Source organism: Scophthalmus maximus, chromosome 21, assembly GCF_022379125.1.
Source record: "Scophthalmus maximus strain ysfricsl-2021 chromosome 21, ASM2237912v1, whole genome shotgun sequence".
NCBI lineage: Eukaryota > Metazoa > Chordata > Actinopteri > Pleuronectiformes > Scophthalmidae > Scophthalmus > Scophthalmus maximus.
In genome coordinates, this window is record NC_061535.1 from 9,741,017 (window position 1) to 9,753,305 (window position 12,289).

The following is a 12,289-nucleotide window of genomic DNA, read 5'->3' on the forward strand; positions in this document are numbered from 1 at the left end:
TCTAGACTATTGGGCTATAGAATATGTTTGTATAAAATGATGCAATGTTGGTTATAATATAGTAAATGCAAAGATAATATTATCTTTTTTCAGAGCTGAAACTGGACCTGGATTTACATTCTTACCTGAAAGCATTAGAGTAGATTTTCATTCTTTATTATGTTTTCTGGTTATTATTATTTTATTTTTTTTACAGTTATTATTTTTTATAACGTGAGTCCCATGTGCGGGTCGGCCTGAGGCTTCATCCACACTAATATATTTTCATTCTAAAACATTGTTAAAATGAAAAATAGACAAACAATTTAGCTCCATATCAGGAATAATCTCAGAACACATGACCAATTCATGTGATGCGCTGGTCGTGCACACGCTGGTGTAAACAGGAAGCAGACTGTCTACTTGGCAGGTGACTGCTTACTTTCGAAAAATGCATTGGACAAGAAACAGCAATGGCAAAAACCAAAGACCAGGGGTTTTCTATTCTTGGACCCACGACTGACGGTAAATGTTAGCAACGCTCTGCATTTGCGGCTGGCAGACGACTCGTGACTGATATGAGCCAATCGGGAGGCGAACCTGGACGCAGTTTCTCGAGAACTCTGGAGTGTGGAACGACAGGAGTTAATGTGGCAAAGGTGATGCATCTTTATTTAAAACTAAAACGTACTTGTGTGGACGTCAGTCTCCCTCCCTCACCTTGGAGCTGAACGGTTCAAGAAGAGCGATGTGTTCAACTTCTGTCAGCTGCCCTGCGCTCCGCTGCAAACCAGGCACGGCGGGATATGCCACACATGCACGCCCATGTTGATGCAATGCTGACCAAACGACCACTGTGAAACACACTCCCTGTAATGTCCAGGAAAACACACACACACACACACACACGCTAGGCTTTATTTACTTACTGAAGAGGTAATGAATGAAAATCACACAAAACCAGAAGTGGTGACGACAGAAGAGAGGGAGGAGGTGCCGCAAGGGAATGAAGAGATTTACTAATCCGTCTGAGGGGAAATGGAACACTGATTTGTTCTTGTGAAATGTGAAATTAAATAGTGCCTCCTTTCGCTCAATTCCATTGAGGGGGTTTTGTGAGCGGATATGTGGGATTGAGCGCTTGTTTGTTTGTGTGGGAGGGAGGGTGTGGCGTACGAGGAGGCCACGAGGACCGAGGCTCAGAGAAGTTTGGGGGTGGCGGTGAAGATTTTGGAGGGGGGGGGGGGGGGGAGTTAGCTGTGTTTGGGTCGAGCGCCAGGAGCACAGCAGTGCGTCATCAGCGTTTTACTGGACCCTCTCCACCAGCGCCATTAAGAACAAAGGCAGCAACCAAACTCACTGATGAATCACAAATGTCCAGGCAGTGCTCCAAGATGCCTTCCCCGCCACGGAGGCAGGGAATCGGGAACACACACACCAGCGATTACTGCAGCCGGCCCGCTCCGGAGGGAAAGAGAGACGGGGGGGATGAGAGAGAGAGACAGTTCCCCTGTAGGGAAATGAGGAGCTGTGGGAGGCTCTTGTGCTCATCCGCATGCCTGGTGAGCGTGTGTGGGGCGGACGGGGAGGAAGCACGGGTGGACGGGCGGATGGAGAGAAGAACTCCACAGCTCAAGAGAGCCACAGTGTTTTCTATGCCAGTTGCTATCAATGCACTGACTCATTCATCTTCATGGGCCCAGGCCTCCGCGCTCACCACAGGAGCCATGGAAAACAAAGAGTGGCCTTTTTTATGATGGAAATCGCAGTTTAATGTGGATAACACTTTTTTTTGTCTATTTCAGCCATTGTTCGGAGAGCGAATATGTGGGGTCATGTCAGCACTGCAGCCAGACATTTTGAAAGTATACATAGCTTGTGAAAATATGCGAAGGAGCTCACTCGGGTACAGTTTGGTCGCTGTGGGTTTTGGACACAAGAAAACTACGAATTCCATCAAACAGTGTCACGGCTGCTTTAGCGCTCCGTGGGAGACGGGTCCTTGGGAACAGATTATAGTGTTTGTGATGCAGAGAGGAACAAAAGAGAAGTCACGCGAAAAACATGCGTGTGAGTTCAAAGCACATGGTTTTCATACATGAACAGAACGTGAAATTTGCCACTGTCCTCATGCAAATCGTCCTGTGAATTTGCACACTTCATATGGATTTAAAAGTACGCATTGTTTTGGTCCCGTTTCCGTTTGATCCTACTTCTCCACAAATGCATCCTCCAACAAACATGTTGACTACATTTGTTTCCGAAACCATTTTTTAGGAGGATTGGAAGCCTGCCTTTGTTCATGGCTGTATTTCATGATTCAATACCACGACCGACTGTGTAAAATTGCATTGCATGGCAGGAATATCGTATAACCAACAAGCTGGTGTACTGAGTTATGCTTCTTCATGTACTTCAGAGGGGTTTGGGGGGGGGTCTACTGGGTTCGTAGTAGACAACACCTGATCTGGGACCTGTGTCACAGCACAAGATAAAATCTTAATTATATAGTATACTGTATGTAGTTAAAGTCTGAGGATCTGTTTTCTCTTCATAAACTGCAGTAAATCACATCAGAAGCTCAACGCAGACTTAAAAAGCGTCAACCTTGCATGTTCAAGAGTTTGTTATTGTGTGTTTTTCTCTTCTTCGCCCTTATGAGGGCCTTCTTCAGCTCACATGCTAGATATTATCCCTCCACGTCCCCCTTATAAACACACCTTCCACAACAAAGACGCGCTCGGGGAAGACGAGACGGACAATTTACTCATTTTCACAAATGAGTCGGTGCTGCTGTGATCTCGCAGCTACTGTGTCCAATTAATGCCGTGTTCTGCTGATGCCAGCGAGGACTGAACTAATGGCCCCAAGGTATGCCCTGGCTCTGCGTCTTCATTCCCAATACACAGTCACACACCACACACACACACACACACACACACACACAGGCGGAGGCACGCAGACATACACCACATGCACCCTCGCCACCGCGGCCCGGCAGTTTGGCACCAGTGTCCGCTGGGGGGGAGGGAGTGTGGGAAGAAAAGGGGGAGCGGGGAGGGGGAGCAGGAATCAGCTCAGCACAAGTGGAGTTGTTTCTAACACCGTGCCTTCTCTCTCCTTTTCCGTCCGCTCCTGGTTCTGCCCGTCTGTCCCCATGGCATCATCGGGAGGTATTGAAGCGGCTTCATCTGCCCAGTTACTCTGTGCTACTTATAGAGTCGTGCCTATAGTGACGGGGAAGTTTGCGGTGGTAAAAACTGACCGTAGCCCGTCTCGCTCCAGTCTCCGAGACGTCAGTATGGCTTGGAAAGCCTTTCCGAAATTCAGGGAATTATAGCCCTGTGTGTCACTCACCCGACCCGGCCATAGAGGCGCACCATTGTCTCCACTTCCCTTTTTTTAATAGCATTGGTTAGTGTGTGTGTGTGTGTGTGTGTGTGTGTGTGTGTGTGTGTGTGTGTGTGTGTGTGTGTGTGTGTGTGTGTGTGTGTGTGTGTGTGTGTGTGTGTGTGTGTGTGTGTGTGTGTGTGTGTGTGTGTGTGTGTGTGTGTGTGTGTGTGTGTGTGTGTGTGTGTGATGAAGTGACTGAGTTCATTTCATGTGTGTTTCTTGAACGTGTGTCTACGCTGTTGCATGCATTTGATCCCATGTGTGTTTACTGTTTGTGGTGGAGTGAGCACTTACGCGAGCGCGCGTGTGTGCAACGTCTGTGTATGAGTGTTTGAGGGAGCGCAGCTACTTAAAACGCTTCTGTTCTATGTTTGAGTTTCCATTGCCTGTTTCCCCGTCTTGTAAATGAGGTTTATTCACAAAACAGGGAATCATAAAAGCACATCCTATTTTCCCTCACAAAAAAAACAAACAAAAAAAAACTTGAAGGGGGCAAACTTACCATGAAAACACAGCGCAGCTTCTGTTCCGTCGATAGATGTTCATCCAATGAGAAACGCTCAGCTTGGCTGACTTTGACTGGCCGCGCTGCCAGGTGCAAAGGATAACCGCAGTCCTGAGTGATGGTGCCACTGAAAGACACGGCTCGCCATCTGTGTGTCACTTACTGCCCGGCTTTTCTCATTGTGTGTTTGCAGCCTGTCTAAGAGCCAAGACATGCACAGGGACCGGAGGTTCTTTGGGTGCAAGGCAGGAAAAGGAAAGGAGGCGTCTCTCACTTCCGCCCGGATTGTGTCTTACCACGTCTCTTTGCATTGAACACAAGAAGCATTCTCCTGCTTCTCCACCAGTACAATTTGACACTTTTTAGATGATGGTTGTCATCGTCAGGACAAAAAGAACATTGTATTCTAGCTTCAATTACAGCAAATGTGTTTGAGTGAAGCTTTTTGGAACTTTTGATTCGTGTGACGCTTGAAAACGGTGTTGCCGCGTGTGGGAGATAAGAACATGCGCCTGATGCCATAACAAATGCTCTGGCAACCGCAATATTCCATTTCATGAGAGTGCCTGTGCGGGACAGGAAGTGCGCGTCTCTTTCGGGTGATGCTGTGCACTATTAAAAGCCTGTACAGTTGTCAGGCTGTGGATCACTGATAGGCTTCTGCACATACTCCTCAGCTATAGGACAGGCCGGTGGCTTGTGCGTTGGCTAATGTTAAACATTAGCAATATCCTGAGTCAACAGTCCGCCGCTCCGCTTGTTTGGATATCGCATTTCCCTGGCAACTGGTTATATTGTCAAGGGTACACCAGATCCCAGTGGATCTTCCCTGCAAATTGGCTAACCGAGCCGGGCCACCACTGGAGCCCGACAGTTCATTTGACACATAGGCAAACAAGAAGGCCAGGCTGTTATTGTTTGCACAGTGGGATGGGACATTGGGACATTGGGGGCGGTGCCATTACAGAGGAAAGTAGCGGACGTCGACCCACATTGATTGCCGTCATTCGTAGCTGCAATGTCGAAAAAGCCCTCATTTTATCTTTACAGGTTTTAGAAGCAGCGAGAGTTTGGCGGTGACATGGTTGATGCTCAAACAAGACTCGAGCCACTTTGCCCGCGGACTCATTTTCTGGCGATATTCTACCAAGAGAAAACAGGACCGGCGAACGTCGCTGAGCAGGAATGCAGGAGTGTAATGCTGTCGGTTTCCAGTGAGCAGAGAGGGCGGCGACGGTTGGGGGATATTTTCGTTAGAAATGGGGGTTAAGGGAAGTGAGGGAGTTGCAGAAAATGTGCCTTGGTTTACAAGGTTCAGCTGTTTATCCACAGGTTTTTTTTCTTGCATAATCACCCTGGTGAGCCGTCTACCGCATTCACTTGCGATGTGATACATTTTGTGTGAGGACGTTTGGAAAGTGTATCCCAAACTCATTACCGGTAATCAGAGGCACTTATTTGAGTTGCGCTGGCCAATCCAAGAAAAGCAACAAGACCCATTAAGTATTTTTTATTAAATGTGTTGTAATACTAAAATTGAAATCGGAGCCAATTATGCTCAGATTTCTCCCCTAGAGGAAGTTAAACATTCAAGTTTCACTGCACACTAACTCCGACGCGCACACACTACGGTAACTCCACTGGTGTTCCTGAATTAATATCAGGCCATGTGCAGCAAAAATAAGCCCACCTAAAATATATGATGATTTCCATTCTAATGCTCTTTCCCAGTACTTAAAGTGTCATAATAGGCATCGTTTGTACAGTTGAATACATTAACGCTGTCAGTTTAACTCTTTTCTTGGAGCTGCCGCGTCATATTTGATTAGCAGCATTGCAGTAACACCCTGATGTAATAGAGACACAGTGGCTGCAGCTTGTGCAAATACTTACTCATGTTTACAGGAAGGCAAAATACAGATATATGTAAATATTCTAACATTTTCTAAGCTGATCCTCCAATAAGATCAGTCATGTGTCATAAAGTAAATGATTGGAGAAAAAAAACAAGGATGATACGTGACTGCAAAGACTGCACTCAGTCCAACTTTGAAAAAAAAAAATTCTAAAGATATATGCAAGTCTTAACAATTGGAGCCAGGCTGTTTTCCCCTTTATCCAGTCTTTGTTCTGGGCTTTACCCTAATCGGCTGCTAGCTGTTGCTTAATATTCAATGGTCTTGGAAGAGAAAAAAAAAAGGAACTGAGTTCCAAAAACATAAAGAAGAAGTATGAAAAGTACTTAACAAATCGATTTTATTATATGTATTATATTTTGTGGCCTCAGGTGGAGTTTCGCCCAAAGCTCCCGTGTCTTAACTGCACTGCCTCTGTGTGAGGTTCTGCAGTGAAAAGCCCTTGTGTGTGAAGTAATCTTGTAATGCAGAACCTCTCACCGGTAAAACTTTTTATTAAAATGAAGGACTCACTTAATGCAGGGTTCGTGCTGGGTTTCCTCAGGGACCAAAGATAATCTGACTGATCTGCTGGATGTCCAAGTTACTTTTGGACATCGTAAAGGCTGGAGTCATGACAAGTCTGATATCACGATATCCTCCCGACCGCAGGTGATCCCTCGATATTTGCATCAATGAGGAAAAACAGCTGGTCAGCACTTAAGACATAACTTAAGGGAATATTGCTGTGTTTCTCAACAATTTTGATCTGCTCATATCTTTTTTTCGCTGAGGCCTGTGTTCTGAAAGTGATTACTCAACAGTAGAGAGTTAATGTATTTTGTTCACAGTCCAACCAGGTAAAACAAAATCTGTATGAGACAGAATTCTGCGTGGAATAAGGATGAGTTGCCAACTGTGGCGACCGGTCCACGTTGTATCCAATGTCTTGCCAAATGTCAGCTGCGATTGGCTCCATCTCTCCTACCCCCCTCAACAGATGAGCTGTTAGAGCTAATTGATGGACGGATGAGGATGATTGTACATATACAGTACAGCATGAAGTCAATCTCACTGCTGTGACCGAGTCCACTCAGCGCTGACACAGCATCCGAGTGATGGAAAGGACAAGTAAGTGGATGGGCGCCATAAACAACGAGAAGTGGTGGTCTCAATCAGAAGCCATTCATTTTCGACGGCCGCGCTATGTTTATTTCATTTCCTGTCTCACTTTATCTTCACAGTGGGAATAATGGGCTGGGTAATAAGAAGGGACTGGGATAATGGGAGACTCTGGCTCCCGCCCCCGTAATGAGACTGTGGGATCTGGGCTGGGGGAGACGGAGAGAGAGGTATGACAAATGCTGGAAAAACCAGAAGCATGGGGATATGGAGATGTGGTGACTGCTGGTGTTGGCGTGTTATTGTTCCGCAGATGGAGAAAAAGGGTGATAATGAAAACTGAAGTTAAACAAAATGGTGATATGACTTTATCACTTTTAACGTTTGACAGAAGTGTCAGTGAGCAGGATTTACAGGGAAAATCCTTACCTGAATGTGAGTTTGAACACACACACACACACACACACACACACACAGAGGAGCCCAGCAATCCACTGAATTGATTTAATGAATGGACTTTGAGAATTGGACAACTGTGAGATTGATTTTTTTTTTTCCCCCCTTTAATTAAATGAAACAAATGTCTGCCATGAGAGGTTTATTAAAGCGCAATTACTCCAAGCTTTACAGCAAAAACACCTCATGTGGCACAGTGACTCTTTGTCTGGCAAACATGGTGGAGGAAAAAAAAAAAAGAAAAGGATATTTTTTCCGCAACTTAAATTCACTTGCCCCTCTTTAAATCAACCCTCTTCCTAGTGCGGACCCAGTGGCCTCGCGGTGCTGTATCCTGTTTCACTGCTTGTTATTGTATAGACAGGATTTTTTTCTTCTTTTTCACCAAAAGAGCACACGCATGCATTTCTCCAGAGGCAACCATTTTCATCGAATCCAGGGTGTTTTGATATACAAGTCTTAAATGTATAGGTTCGCAAAAATACACGCGCGCAATTGCAGTGCTGTGGTATTTCCTAATGGTGATATATGTGAGGTGACCTTGGAGTTCCCTGGCTGTGCAATATGTGTGTGTATATATAGATACATATATAGATATATATAGATATATATATGTGTATATACGTGTATAAATGTGGCCCCAAATTGTCCCCACGTGGGTTTTATTAACGAGAAGAGAAGCAAAGATCCAGTGTATAGTGGCAAGTGTCCCACAGCGGATCTCCACCCAGCCACCACAGGCCGGGAAGAGAGCGGGGAACACCCAAGATGGCACCTTACTGGGGTGTCACGTCGCTTCAAAATAAATCAAGGGAAGGCATTTTTCATTAGTTACATAAGCCGAGTCTAACAAGTCTAAGGTCAAGTCCCAAGTCCGGTTCCATATCGTGTTGCAACAGAAAAAAGCCGAATGATCAGTGTGTTATTCCCCTGTGAACAGGGTTCGAATTTTGCGGGAGTTTATTCAAATTTCAACCGTCTCTCTCTCTTCAATGTTTGCTTTAGTAACAAAAAAAAACGTAGTTAAATCAGAAGTCACTGTCGTCAAAGTCGGGTCGCCGGTCAGAATCGTGACTCGCGTCTGACTCTGGCCCATGTCATGTGACACACCACTGCTGCGGTCACACATCCTGCTCGCTTCCCGTCGACACTGACCTCGCAAACAAAGCCTTCGCGTCCAGCGCGGCAGAGTCTGCCAAGTAGCCGGCACAACCGAAATACCAGTGCATGTTTTAATCCTGTAAGAGTCTGAGCGACTTTGACTAATCCTTTTGTGTTTGTGGGGAGGGGTTGAGCCTGGCGGTAGCGTGACAGCACCTCCGTGGACACACCGATATCTCTGGATTTGTCTCGTTTTCCCCCTTGCAGCCACATTCCATGGCAGGGTTAGACACATTTGTTCTATTTTTTTTTTTATTTTCATCTTCGTTCACAGACATCGTGGGATCTCATTGATAAAAAAAAAAAAGCAACAACAAATGTTTCTGTCTGTCACTGTGTGTTTCATGTTGGTCTCCTGATCCGCAGAGGATCCGGGGGACGCGGAAGGGGCAGGAGGTGGCAGTGGTGAAAGGGCGGTGGTCCGTAAGAGCAGGAAGACGGGGAAAGATGAGGAGAAGAGGAATGCTTGAACGTCAGACGTGTTGACAAATATCGTGCGCTGGTGTGCGATGTACCAGATACGATCAGGGAGACTCGTCTGCCAAGGTTCCGTATCACATAGTAAATCAGTTCCATACGAGACTCGAGATTAGACGAGCAAAGGGAGAAAAAACGTCCCATAATTCCAGCCCCGGGATGACACCATGCATGTTGAAAGAACAACATTCTTTACTTTTCTTTTTAAATTTCTGCCGCAGTTTCGTCTTTGTGTTACTCTGACAGCTCAGTACGCTGAGACCTCTCGTCATCCGCTTGTAATTTCCACGTCAGACGTCAGGAGGGCTTTTGGGAAAAAAAAATGGAAAGCGCAGACTAATAATTTGCATGAGGCAAACTAAAACCTTGGGCGAAAGAGAAACAAGGATAGAGACAGAAAAAAAGGATCCCGTCTGAGGAGAGGGTGACTGGAGGTGGTTTCCAGGGAAATGGGGCCGTATCTGATTCTCCCTGCCGACAAGCATGGAGCCAGGTTCAGGCCTGTTCTTAGGCAAGACCCACAGGAGCCACATCTCTGCCTCTCTCTCCCTCTCCGTTGTTATTTGAGGGTTTTCTTGGCAGTGTCAAGGCACAGGATGCAGGCCATTTGCTGCAGGAAAGTATAACCGCATTGTCTGAGCTCGGACGGCCTAATTGCCCCACAACAAACAATATGTAAACTGAGGCTGATTATAATTTGAGCCCTGGGTCTCCGTCTGCTGATTGTATATTGGGGGGGGGGGCCTCCAGCATCTATTGCATTAAGTCCCCGGGGCCAGCGGACTAAAGCGTAGGAGCCCTTATGCATATATATTTACCCACATTTCTTGCGGTGTGCGGTCAAGCGAGGTCAGATCCCAAACGAAGGTCTCTTTTCATTCCTCCCCAGCCCGGCAGCAAATAAGGATGTAACACAAGCGCAGGCACACAGACTGTAATAAGCCAGCCGAGCCGCAGCGCTGCCTTGTGCCGCAGTGCGTCTGAATGCAGGAGGTGACACACAGTGGAGGAGAAGAAGAGTTTGTGGCCCCCCGGCACCGTGATGCAGAGCAGAGGCAACTTGAGCTTCGGCTGCCTGACTTCATCGCTTCCTCGTGTCCTCTGCTGTTAATGGACAACATCCCCGAACATCAAGGAGACATCTTTTGCGTCGCTGCTTTCCAACGAGGCTTGCTTTAATGATGTCCTAATATGTTTGTGCAGTGTCGTCGTGTCCCCCCCCCCCCCAAAAAAAGCAAACCCGTCTTCCCCCTGCGTGGCTCCTGTTTTGGGCAGATTGTAATCCTGTAGTCTGAGGCTCGTACTGGAGACCAGACAGGGGAAGATAAACAGGACGTCCCCTGCGTTTGTACGTCTAAGATCAGTTTGCAGATGACAAACAGAGTATATGACAGTGAAGTTAGTCTTTCAAATTAGAAGCGTTTATTTTCCTCCAATGGGAGCATGCGTTTATGCAAAACTACGTACTAATATTTTTGACTTTATTCTCAAAATCTCATATTTTTGACTCTAAGTGGCTCTAATACTCCGTCGTACAAAAGATCCAAGCTGTTGTTGTTTCTAGTATCTTTTCTCCTTTCATTCGAGGTATAATACACTTTGGCTTCAGCCACTGTGATAGAAGTTGATGCACTGAATATCTTATGAAAGCACCTGCTGTTCTTTTTCAAACCGTTGTCAATGAAGCCTTTCTTGATGGGGTCTGTGTACAAACCATCTGGTGCATCAGGTTCGAAAAAAAGACAGATGGTTGAAACTGTTGGTCTCCACCACACGCATCTTGTAATCAACCTGTACATGTGACAGGTCCTGAAAAGCATTGAAATTCTACTGCCAGCAAGTTCTTCTTGTTGGTTATTTAATGTTTGTGTAAGTCGGGACACGTTAACCAAAAGCAGACTCGCTGTGACAGTCAGTCGGACCTATAGCAGGCACTGTTAGGATTGATGACACTAGCTAAGAAGATCATCCTCTCAGCATAATGGTCAAATGTAGATTTTAGTCAACACTTCCTGATGAACTTCATAAATTTATAATTTTTTCTTTCTTAATCCATTTAAGAATTATTACCATACTAAACTATATAGTATACAATTCTATATTTCCCTTTCATACATTGGCTGTGATGATATTGGAACATTTAAATGACTCTATTTGGTATAAAATATGTCTTGAATTCCACTTCAACAGAAGAAGCCGTGCTCTTCATACTCCCACGCAATAAATGCCTTTTGTGTCAATTATATTTTCTGTGTAAGCGACTTCATTGTATGTAGTCCAGATGTAATAATACGTTGCGGTGAAGTAGCAGAGTCTGCACTCCTGACCCAAGAGGGACACGTACCAGTCGGTGAGGTCCTCCTGTGTGAGGGAGGGCTGATGTTGTGTGGATCATGTCACACAAACTGTCACGCTCGGATGAAATGCAGGGAGGGAATTTTAAGTGGGACGGAGGGAAGAGTGAAGAGAAGAGACAACATAACAGCCCAAAGTACTCTTCACTCAGAAACCCCCCCCCCCCTACTCCCGTTCTCTTGGGGGGGTTATTATTGTTAATCATCTTATTACTGAAGCCGCGGTGAATCCCAGGTTCTGGGCCAGATGAAAGGTCAGCCGCTGGGCTCCGGAGACACCCAGCCGTCAACGGATCAAAGCCGGCGCTCTCCGGTGATCCCGCGCCAATGGCGCTTTGATACCGTGGCGCACAAAGACGCGGCGGCCCTCGGACAGATGACAAAGTTTGATCGCACTTTTCAACCGATACCTCTGGCCGGTGGCGCAGCCGGGATCACGCGCCTCGCCACGAGCTGCTGTTTTGTTTTTCGCGCGGGCAGGTCGATGCACCTCACTCACCTTGGTGTCATGAGAGGGGCTCCCGAAATACGTCGTTTCTGAAAGAGTCCCTGTGTCCGGATGCTTTTGAACTCAGAACTGTAATTACTCGTGGAATTCAGCTCTTCACGCAGGTTTTAGGATTGTGCACAATGCTGACACCTGTATCCATTGTTGCTTTTTTTCTTTCATCTTTTTTTCTTTTTTCATTTTGTTTCCCCCACTTTTAGCGATACAAGTCACTCAAGAGGGCAAAATGCCTGTTTTTTGGATGATTGGACCACTTTGGTCCAGGATTAGCATGAGATTTTGAATAGACATCCCCAGATGATGACTTTTCTTCTACCAACGCCTGCAGGCTCTTCATTTTGGCTTGATAAAATAATACTAATAACTCCAGCCCTTGCTTGCACAGCAAAGTTCGGCCAAAAGGGACATCTTGAACACTATGACCATGTTGCCTGCCAGA

General features: G+C 46.1%; 1 long non-coding RNA gene across 1 annotated transcript; it reads right to left on the minus strand.

Moving 5' to 3' along the window:
• Nucleotides 1-325: 325 nt before the first annotated feature.
• LOC118291200 lies at nucleotides 326-11,474 on the minus strand. Its single transcript, XR_004786574.2, has 3 exons — nucleotides 11,333-11,474; nucleotides 700-849; nucleotides 326-602 (listed from the first exon to the last, which is right to left on the minus strand). It is a non-coding gene; the product is annotated as an uncharacterized LOC118291200 (long non-coding RNA).
• Nucleotides 11,475-12,289: the final 815 nt, after the last annotated feature.